This window comes from Microtus ochrogaster, chromosome 16 (genome assembly GCF_000317375.1).
Source record: "Microtus ochrogaster isolate Prairie Vole_2 chromosome 16, MicOch1.0, whole genome shotgun sequence".
Lineage (NCBI taxonomy): Eukaryota > Metazoa > Chordata > Mammalia > Rodentia > Cricetidae > Microtus > Microtus ochrogaster.
Window position 1 is genome coordinate 19,587,714 of NC_022018.1, and position 12,039 is coordinate 19,599,752.

The 12,039-nt window shown below is 37.9% G+C and overlaps 1 pseudogene; it reads left to right on the plus strand.

Moving 5' to 3' along the window:
- LOC101982306 overlaps positions 1-12,039 on the plus strand; it is a 72,051-nt pseudogene that overhangs the window by 58,110 nt on the left and 1,902 nt on the right.

The following is a 12,039-nucleotide window of genomic DNA, read 5'->3' on the forward strand; positions in this document are numbered from 1 at the left end:
CCTCCCCTTTTTGTTTAAATAAGAGAGTTCCAAACCCAATACAAAACTATATGCACTAGGAACAGATATCAGGTATAATTAGAATTACAACCAGCATAATTAATATTAATCAAGGAACATATGCTAAATGTTTTAATAAACATTCTATTCTATGGAGTCTAAGTCCTCTATAGGAAAGGGCCTGGCTAGATCATAAGAGGACAGTAACTACGACTATCTAATCTTCAACCCATCAAAGGCCTGAGAAGGGAAATAATATTATTTGAACAGGCAGGAAGTACAATCAAGTAGCTCACAAAGCGAACAATATGTGACAGGGACAATTAGCTACCTGAGCAATCACCCAGAGTCCCATTTTGCAATGTTGAAGCAACTAACTTTGGCTAAGGTCTAGTGTAACTGACAGACCATTTTAAGAGGCAGGAATTTTTTCAAAACTGTTGTTCCCTGTCTTGGCAAGATTTGACAGTCCTGCTTATCCATTTCTGAATACTATGTAAGTTGTCAGTGGTTGAGGCATCGTCAGTTCCTTGCCCAAAGGCCAGTTTTACCAAGAAGAAAACAAGCTCCAAGTAGAGTGTCTCTGGTGCTCAACATTCTCTCGGGAATAGATTGGTGCTGTCAGAAGCAGTCATATCTCATGTCAACAGAACCCTAAATTATTTAAATGCCATGTTCCACAGATCCTTGAAGTGGTTGAAGAATACTATCTAGACAGAATACAATCTCTATGTATCTAAAGAACCTAATTGATCTGACTGTATGTACAACAAACATGAACAACTATTGACCTTAATAATTAATACCTGTATAACTTAAAGACTAAAACTTCATGTCAGAATATTAAATAACCTGTAAACAAATGTGCAACAAATGAGGACAATGACCTCAAAATGTAAACAATCTATAAGTATCTTGATCAGAGGTAGGAGTAATATATAATGCAATATGAAAATATACACTAAAAGTGGTATCAATAGGCAAAATGTCCTAAACTGAGGTAGAAACATGCATATATGCAATCTGACAAAATAACTTTTGTATATATGTAAAAATAATGTAAATAAAAGTAACAAATATTATTTGAACATGATATACCAATGTAAATTATCCATAAATAATAGCTCACAAGTATTCACTCTATTACCCACTATTATTATCTCCCCCCCCCTTTTTTTAACAAACAGTTTTTACCCCAACCCTCTATCTAGTACAAGTAATAATCTACAACCCTTAAACAGTGTTCCCAACCCTATGGACAAATTTTTTTGGGATAAGGGCATTTCTCTTCTGGAATTGCTTCCCACTGTCATGGGGAAGATGTTCTCTTAATGGGATCCTGCAAAAATTAAGTGGTGGTTAAGTTCCAAAGTTACTGTCTAGTATTGTTGCAAACAATTTCCAAGCAGTCAATGGGTTGTTTTTTTTCCCAAAGTTCTCATTTGGAGTTCTCACCAGAATATGAGAAGGTGCACCATTTCAGCAGCTGTCTTATAGTAGGGTTGTCTACATCACGATGTCATCTCAGCTAGGTGGAGTGGTTGCTGTGGGGCCCCATCTTCTTCCTGGAAACTTCAAAGATTACTACAGGAAAAGGATCTGTAGGAAAATTTATTGTTCATCATGGAAAACTTAAACATCATTCATATAAACATACATACAATGAAGAATATGATATAGACAAAATAGGCATGGGGAAAGTAAAATTTTTCCTAAAGTCTTTCTTCTGTCCCATACCAGATGGCTACCAATATGATACAGAAATTCTGAATGTACCTTTTAACAACAAGCTTGGATTTAGAGAAATACAGAGCCATTGTCCAACTCCAAAACCAGCTAAATATATTAATATATTAATGCTAATTATATTTATTAATATATTCATATATATGAGTGTGTATATATATAAATGTAAGTGAAACAGTACCTTGTTTCATAAACCATATTCTGTTTTCTAGATGCTCCTTAGTGGATAGTTATTTTTTTCTTCTGTCAGCATTCAAACATCCAGGGTCTCTTGAATTTTTGATGACGTGTAATTTTCCTGCAAAGTTAAGAACAGAACACTGCCCCAACCCTATATGGCTTTCTTTACCACCTGTATGGTTGTCACCATTGTGGATGAGCTGTCATTTCTCTGTTTCAATAGGTTTCTCCTTTTCAAAATGAATATTTATTAATTTTGATGGAATTCATAATTTTTCTTCTCCTGTGGAAACAAGAGCAAAACCCCTTCCCAAACATAGTGCACCTCCTGGTTTCCATTGTGAGGTCAGCACATCCTTGAAATATACTGGCTGATTCAATTCAGAACTTTTTTCCATTATCTAATACTCTCCGATGCTGTTGTTCCTTTCTCGTTAGTGTTAAGAAAATTCAAGGTAAATAAAGCATTATGCAATCTATTTCTGGGGGTATTTTCCATCCCTTTCTGTTTGTTCAGCATATCCTTTATAGTACATTTTGACCTTTCTATAACTGCCTGACCTATAGGATTATTTGGTATACATGTAATGTGCTTTATATTATAATAAGCAAAAAAAATTTCTTTTTCTTACATACATTGCTGGACCATTGTCTGTCTTTATTTGTGCAGGAATGCCCATGATGGACTTAACTTCTAATTTAGTGTGTGATTACTGAATCAGCTTTTTCTGAGCTCAAGGCAGTTGCCCATTGAAAACTTGAATACATGTCTATGATTGTGGTGTAAATATTTTAATTTGCCAAATTCTGTAAAATAGAACACATCCACCTGCCAGATTTCATTCCTCTGAGTACTCTCAGGGTTACTCCCTGCAGGCAATGGTGTTTGAATATAGAAACAGCAAGTAGGACATTTCTTTATAATCTCCTTAGCTTGTTGCCATGTAATAGAAAACTCTTTCTTTAAACCTTTGCTATTGACATGATTTTTTTTTGAAATTCAGAGGCCTGCAACACACTTCCAATCAATAATTGATCAATTTCTGCGTTACCTTGTGCTGGAGGACCCAGCAGACCCGAATGAGATTGGATGTGTGTTATGTATTCTTGATTATGTCTTGCACCTAGATGAACAATGAAGTCAATTCCATATCATCTGGTATAAATTCAGCAGTTTCAATATGTAAGATAACTCTTTCTGCATATTGTGAATCAGTAACTATATGGAGAGGTTTTTAAAAATAGCGTAGTACCATAAGAATAGCATATAATTCTGCCTTCTGGACAGAATTATAAGGGTTTTGTTACACCTTACGTAATTTTTCTGATTTGTAACCTGCCTTCCCTGTTTTACATGCATCAGTATAAAATGTACTGGAGTTATTGGATCATCACGTAAAATTCAGGGAGGAATCCAATAAGTTCTCTTTATAAGGTTAAGTCTATCGCTTTTGGGATAATTTCTATTAATTTCTCCCCCAAAATTATCATAAGCCATTTGCCAGGGTTCATTGTCTTTCAATAACTTTTTTATTTCATCACCAGTAAAAGGTACTATAATCTCTGCTGGGTCTATACCTGCTAATTGATGAAGTCTCAATTTACCTTTAATTTATAATTATAATTTATAATTATAATTTACCTCAATTTATAATTAATTTAAAAACTTTTCCACATAAATTTTTAAATTTTTTACTTGGTTTCTGTAGTAAAAAGATCCATTTTAAGATAATATCATCCCTCTGCATTAAAATTCCTGTAGGAGAAATCCTGGAAGGCAATATGACTAGAATACAATTAAGATTTGGATTCACTCTAGTCACATGTGCCTCCTGTAATTTCTCCTTATCAATCGTCAATTCCTTTTCCACTTCAGCTGTTAATTCTCTGGGACTACTCAAGTCTTTATTACCATCTAAGGTTTTGTTTAAATGAATTATTAGATCAGGTGTTATCTCAACAGCCCGTCGTAGACTAGAAATATCTCCCAATAAACTTTGAAAGTCATTAAGAGTCTGCAACCAGTTTCTCCTAATTTGTGCTGTTTGTGTTCTAACTTTCTGTAAACCTATTCTGTAACCTAGGTCATTAACAGAATCTCCTCTTTGAATCTTTTCAGCAGCAATTTGTAATCCCCATTTAGGCAAGGCTTTCTTTACTCCTTCAAACATCCTTTCTAAAGTATCTGCATTTGAATCAGATAACAAAATGTCATCCATGTAATGGTAAATTATAGACTTAGGAAATTTCTTACATATTATTTCCAATGGCTGGCTGACAAAGTATTGGCACAGGGTGGGGCTATTGAGCATTCCTTGTGGGAGGATAGTCCATTGATATTTTCTAGTAGACTGAGAATTATTATAAGTAGGCTCTGTGAGGGAAAACTTTTCTCTATCCTTTTCTTGTAAAGGTATAGTATAGAAACAATCCTTTAAATCAATAACTATGAGAGGCCATCCCTTTGGTAACAGAGAAGGCAGAGAAATTCCATATTGTAGAGGAATAACCATATTATAGGCTGAATAACCTTGTTGATAGCCCTTAGATCTGTCACCATTCTCAATTTTCCAGATTTCTTTTTAACAAAAAATACAGGAGAATTCCAAGGGCTGGTAGATTCTTCTATATGTCAAGCATCTATTTGCTGTTGTATAAGCTGTTCTAAAGCCTGCAACTTTTCCTCTGCCAGAGGCCACTTCTTAACCCATATTGGTTTCTTAGTCAAACATTTTAAAGGTAGGGCTGTTGGTACCTCTGAAGGTTTATCAATTGCTTTGTATTCTTGTACAGCCCGAATGGCTGGTGTCAGTTGTCTCTATATCTTCTAATATTTTCCTCAGAAGTATGGGTCTTCAGGAATGTTATTCTGGGTATTCCATTTCTGCAATAGGTCATGACCCCACAAATTCACTGCAATATTGGCTATATATGGCCTTAGTCTTCCTATTTGCTCTTCAGGCCCTATGCATTCAACCCATGCTTTGTTTTACCCAAGATATGGCTCCAATTCCCAGAAACTGAACATCTACCTCTTTAAGAGGCCAATTTAGATGCCAAGATTCAATAAAAATACCATTTATACAAACCCTTAGCTTTGGTCTTTGATCATTTATAGAAGTCTGTCAAAATATACGTTTCCTCTGTCCTACTGGAGTTTTTGACTCATCTTCCACATTTAATTCATCATTCAGACCAATATTGCTTTTTACATCAGGTATTGGATTTTTTAATTTTTCTGGAGAGACATGTTCTCAACAGTAACTTGGAAATGTCTGTACCACATTCATCATGGGGGCCTGCCAGAGGCCCCCCCATGGCATTTCCTGATGGTATTGGGTTGCCTTGTCTACATATGACTCCTATATATACCTGAAGGCAGAGTCCTCCTATTTCTGCCATTTCTAGGAACCCGTTGTCTACAGTCCCTTCTCAGATGTCCCATTCTACCACAATTAAAACATTTGGTATTCTTATTTCTTCTCTTACCATTGGAAATTGCTTCTCCAGCCATGCTCAGTACCATAGTCAAGTGTCTTGACATTCATTGTATGCTAGACCTATTCATCCATGGATGCTGATCTGATCTTTAAAGGCCCAAGGATCCGTTTGCACTCAATGATGGCATTATCATAAGCCAAAGATTCAATTATTATACATCTAGCTTCTGGGTCAGTTACCCCTATCTGTACAGCCCTAGTTAGTTTTTGCAAAACGTCACTAAAAGTTTCTCTATGACCCCGTTTAACCCTAAGATATGATTTGACTCTCTTTCTTGGTTCCTGAATCCTGTCCCAAGCCTTTAAACTGCTGTGGTTCATAGGGACAAGGTGTGGTCATCATAAAGAGCTTGATCCTGAGGATCAGGGTAAAGTCCTTCACCTAGAATTTCATCTAGGGAAATCTCAAGTCCTTTTGCTTTTTTCTTGTTGCTCTAAAATTCTCACTTCCTCTTTTAAAAAGAAACTCCAAAACAATTGCAGTCCACTTTCTAGGACTGCTGAGATTAACTGAGCCCAATCTTGAAGCATGGCTTTGTTACTGAAAGCCCACTTTTTGACCATTTCCCTTACAAAGGACGAATGTAGTCTGTAAGCCACAATTGCTTGTTTAATTTCTTTTAGATCAGTCATATATATATGGCCTCCCATGTATATTCCTTGACAACCTTAGGGTACTTGGAGCCAGATACTTTTTCTGATATTATTACTGGAAAGGCAGGCAGAACTCTTGAGAAGCTATCCTGGAGATTTTTATGTACCAATGAGGTTAAATTTTGCCTTTTTATCTTTTGTTCCTGGTCATCAAATTTGATAATTTCCTCAGTCTTTTCAAATCTGTTTACCACTGCATTTTGTAACATCCGGATCTCCTGTCCAGTGTTCTGCTCTAATGCCCTCATTGAGGATTCCAAGGTATGAAGACTATCCAGTAGAGATAATGTCTCATCCTTGAACATAATCTTTATAGCATGCATATTATCTTCCTGGAGAGACATTCTGTCAATCAATCTGTTATACCCCTTTGACAGAATCCGATTGATACACTCAACTGTGTGAATTCTGTCAAATAATGTTTCAGCACCCATTGTCATTGATTGGGTTTTATGTGCCAAATCAGCTCTTTCCTTCTCCAGAGTGCTGAATCTTCCTTTAAATAAATTTACTATCAGTCTGTACCATTTACAAAAGTATCTCAGTTGACCAAGTTTTGTTAGTTAAATTTGTTGTATCCTTCAGCTTTCCAACCTCTTTCTTGAGATGATAAAAAATAAAGTAAATAGAAATATGGTAAATGTAATTCTTGTTTGATGCCTGTTTTGTTATATGCAGTTTTACTATGTTAAAGTTAAAACCTTCCTTTTTATTCAAACAGAAAAGGGGAGGTGATGTGGATGTTCCCTCTGTGTGCTACGATTACCATTAATGAATAAAAAATGCTTTGGACCTATAGCAAGGCAGAACTTAGGTAGGCAGGGAAAGCAAGGCTGAACACTGGGAAAAAGAAAGGACAGAGTTAGGGAGATGCCATGGAGCTGCTGCTGGAGATAGAGTTGCTGGAACTTTGGCTGGTAAGCCACTGCCATGTGTTGATACACAGATTAATGGAGATGGGTTAAATTAAGATGTAAGAGTTAGCCAATAAGAAGTTAGATCTAATGGGCCAAGCAGTGTTTTAAATAATACAGTTTCTATGTGATTATTTCTGGTCTAGGCTAGCCAGGCAGCCAGGAACCAACAAGCAATCCTTTTTATTACAGTGAGGCTTATAAACACAGCCTCCAGCATGTCTGTGTCACCCAGCCACCCTGATATTTTCTTGTGTGTGCTTTGTTTTCTTCCTATAGAACATATTCTACAGTTATCAAAGCATATTTTTATAGATATTTGAAAATATTATATCCACTTTTCTTCTTCACTTTAACTACTGACTTCTGGGGTTTACCTAATGGTTAATATTAAGCTAATATTCTATGCTAATATACATATAAAATTCTATATGTAGAAAAAAAATTCTATATGTAGTTATACTATTAACCGTTTTTCTGCTGTGTATATCAATGTCAAGTGGACTCAAGATAAGAGGAGGGAATCTCAACTGAAGAATGCCTCCACAAGATTCAATTGTAGCAGACTACCCTGTAGGACATTTTCCTGAGATTTCTTAGATTTATGGCCCAGTCCATTGTGAGTGGTGTCACCCCTATGCTGGTGGTCCCAGATTCTATAAGAAGGAAGACTGAACAGGCCAGCAGGAACAAGCCAGTAAGCAGTATTTCTCCATTGCCTGTGCATCAACTTGTGCCTCCAGGTTCCCGTCCCATTGGGTTTTCTGTCTTGACTTCCTGGCTTCCCTTGATGGAATGATTCAAAATACACATACAGAATAAATCTTTTCCCTCCCAAATTGTTTTTGGTCATGTTTCATCACAATAGTAACCTAACTAAGACATCATTTATCTAAGAGTATAATGTAATCCAAGTGATTTCAAGTAAAGTCGCTTTGAGACAGGATTGTGGTTTACAGATGTTCCCTCCATATAATAGGGTATAATATTTATTTAAACAAGTATCAGGTGTTTACTCACCAAAAACTCCCCTCCTTTGCCTTCTTACAGTATAAAGAAGATCTTGACTATGCCCCCAAACAAAGGACATGGGTGTGATGGCAGAAGACAGAATTTTCGTGAGGTTTCAAAAGTCAGTCATGTTGAAGTGAACATTCCAGTTGCCATGGTAAGACCTGAGGTAATCTGTAACCATTTGTGGGAACAAAATCACTTAATCTTGAAAAAATAAATGTCTGAAAACTTCTGACAGCCAATGAAGACTGAGCTATAGTATTATATACATTTTATCAGGGAAACACATGTCTTTTTTTTCCTTATTAGAAAGAAACAGGATTGATTTTCTTGTCTTTAAAACTTGCTTCTGGATAAAGCTAAGCAGCATACCATGACACTGCTAAGATTCACAAGTAGGAAGTCAGGCTTTCTTATAACATCTTTATTGGGCCATAGTTAACGTGCCATGAAATGTAACCCTTAAATTACCAGAATTAATAGTGGTTAGTGAATATATAATTAAACAATACTCACCTTCTATAATCCCTAATTTGAGGTGAAATTTTGGAGACACACTGGCCTCACTATAAGAATTTACACAGGAGGGTGCTGTGCAGAACCTTCCACATAGCTGTAGAGAACTTTCCTGGGCTTCTGTGCTTCTCATCAGCATTGTTGGCTGATGTTTAATCAGCCTGGTCTCAGTGTTTTCCAGCTCTTCTTTAAAGAACACTAACTTCTGTGGTAGAAGTGGCTGTCCTTATGAGTCTTTCTCAAACCAATCTTTTCTTTTTATATTACTAAATTCAGTGGCTTCAGACGTATTTCCTTTCGAATCTGTGGTTTGGGAAACTCTGGAGAGCTGGCTGTCTCTGCCTCTCAGCAGAGGTTGGAACAGCTTTGTACCTAGGATGCTGGATCAAGCTCTGGTAGCTGGGTGTGGCGGCCCAAAGAGGCCAAAGGTCAGAGAGTTTGGGACTTGTTTCTTGTTCATTCAATGTTATTGTGCTTCTAACTCAAACAAACGTCCCACCTAGTTGTAAATCAGAGAGTTCTGCTCTCTGAAGGCTTTTGGCAACAGGTGTGACTCATTGCCAGACCTTGTGCTCCTAAAATAGGGAAGTAGTTAATTCCTACCTAAAACAAAAGTCTAAGGATCCACCTAAGTTCCAGTTCCCTTTGTGGAAATAACTTGGGATTCCACCCAGGGAGTGGTTTGCCTACAGAGTGCTTGCTCTAGGGCGTGAGCAATGGTCTGTTAATACAGTCCTTTGTTTTACTTCTATGTTTTAGGGCCAGGGGTATATTAAGCAGTTGGAAATTAAACACGGGTGAATTTTCAGTACACACTGAAAAATTCCCTCCTGATACTATCCTGATATATATTTCTGCATTTTATTATTTTTCATTTGCTTCTTCGTATTCTTTACTGTATTTCTAAATTCCCACGCCTCCACTCTGGAGAAGGGTATTTTTGTCGAGACTGGCCCCGACAGCTGGGTGGCTGGAGATATTGCATTATTCGAGGATGCCTCTTTCCCTGGGGAGGCAGCTGGAACTCCTGTCCTGGACTGAAAGGTCATGTGGAGTGGCAGCTGGAACCTCTCCCCACCTGATGTTGAAAGTTATTATTCTCTGTCCATCCTTCTTGTGGAATGACCATGAAAGGATGGATGCCTAAAGCCAGTGTACTCTGTTGTATGTCTGCAGTGGCTGACACCTCCCACTTGATCTCAGTACCTGCTACTGTTCACTTGTCATGTCTTATCAGTATCATCAGGTCCAGGTGGGGCTCTGGTTCCTGGGATGTGGTTATTAGGGTAATATTTTTTGAAACAATTTCTCTCTATGTGGAGACTTCAGAGCTCAAGAGACAAGGTGTCCTCACCCACACACTATATTCTGCTAACCTATCACACCCTTCCTATTTCACAGACACGTAAGAGGCACTGCCGACATGAGACTTCAGTTTGGGGATGATTCTCCAGGGCTCTTGCTGAATCCTCAGGGGCACTTTCTTTTCCTTCTTATTTTTCCCCCAGAAAGGGAAATTACCTAATGTTTATATCTGAGTACAGAGAACTTGTAACATTCAGAGGCCTCATTCACTTTCACTGCTCTCTCTCTCTCTCTTTCCTTCTCTAATATATATGTGTGTTATGTTCAATTATACACATATGTATATATGTACAACTGAAATTGTTTTAGTTGCTATTAATCCAAGTAAATGGGCAGTATTTTGTTACTTCACTTCATTCAGGAAATTGAGTCTACCTGAATTTTATTGGGATTCATGACACTGTAAAAGCCACTTTTGTAAATATCTCTGAGATAAAATTTCTCACTTTGGAATGCTTGGGACACTGTACCCCAGCAATGCCCCTAAGACTTTTGTAACCCTATTGTTTATCTAGGAACTTCAGTCCCAGTTTCCATGTTTCTGAAGTCTCAGCATATAGTCATAGTCATGGTCATGGCTGGGTCTTCACACCATATGTTCTCACAGCAGTCTGGATTTGACATCATTTCACAAGACAATTATTTTAGAATTGTGTGATGGGATCAAGTATTTGGAGCCAGTGTATGCTGGCTCCTTTGTGTTTCATCTCTCCTCATCTCATACCAGCTCCACCTCTGGCTGCCCTTGGCTGAGTCCCTAGTTTGCCAGACTTTATCAACATTTTCCCATTGACCTTGAAGCCCTTATCACTTCTGTTTTCTCTAGGCCTAGAGACTGCCACACTCATACCTTGTTTTTTTTTTTTAAATAGATAAATAAGTTTATTTATTTTACATCGTGTTTACAGCTTCCCCTCATTCCTTTCCCTCCTCTCATCCACTTCTGTCCCCCCCCCCATCTACTCATCCTGTGTTTTTGTTTAGGAAAGGGCGGGTCTCCATGAGTATCAACAAAACATAGCATGCCAAGCTGTAGTAAGACTAAGTTCCTCCCCACGTGTTTAAGGCTGGGCAAGGCAACCTGGTATGAAGAATATGGTCCCAAAAGCCTGTAAAAGAGTTGCAGCCAACCCCCGTTCCCACTGTCAAGAGTCTCACAAGAGGATCAAGCTATACAGCTGTAACATATATGCAGAGAACCTAGGTCAGTCCTGTACAGGCTCCCTGGTTGTCGGTTCAGTCTCTGTGAGCCCTGATGAACCCAGGTTAGTTGATTCTGTGGTTTTTCTTGTGCTGTCCTTGACCCCTCTGACTCATACAACCCTTTCTTCTTGTGTTCTGCCTAGTGTTTGTCTGTGAGTCTTCATCTGTTTCCATCAGTTGCTGGATGAAACCTCTCTAATGACAACTGGGTTAGGTCTTCATTGGTCACAAGAGATGATCAGTTTAGGTAACATATCTGGTATTGTTAGGAGTCTAAGCTAGGGTCTTTCTTGTAGATTACTGGGTTTTTACCTGACCCTGAAATCATCCCCCTTTCTAATCATCTCTTTCAGTACTCTTCCCCTCTGCACCAAACCCCTACAACCTGTTGATCATGTTCCCTTCCATACCTACCCTCAGTCCACTCATGAAATCTCTTCATTTCCCCTTCCCAGGAACCCTCCTTGTTACCTAGCTCTCTGAGGCTATGGATTGTAGCATGGTTATCCTTTATTTTACAGTTAGTATATACTTAAGAGTGAGTACATACCATGTTTATCTTTCTTAGTCTGGATTACCTCACTCAAGATGATTTTTTTTCTAGTTCCATTCATTTACCTTCAAATTTCCTTGTGCTCTTGTTTCAACAGCTGAGTAGTACTCTATTGTGTAAATGTACCAGATTTTATTTATCCATTCCTTGGTTGAGGGGCATCTAGCTTGTTTCCAGGTTCTGGCTATTGCGAATAATGCTACTACAAACATAGTTGAGCAGGTGTCCCTGAGGTATGAATCAGCATCCTTTGGATATATGTTCAAGATTGGTATAGTTGGGTGGTGTGGGTGGTGATATATGCTGTGAATATGTTTTATTGCCATTGGTTGATTAAGAAGCTGCTTTCGGCCAATGGTTTAACAGAGTAAAGCCAGGCTGAAAGATATATATA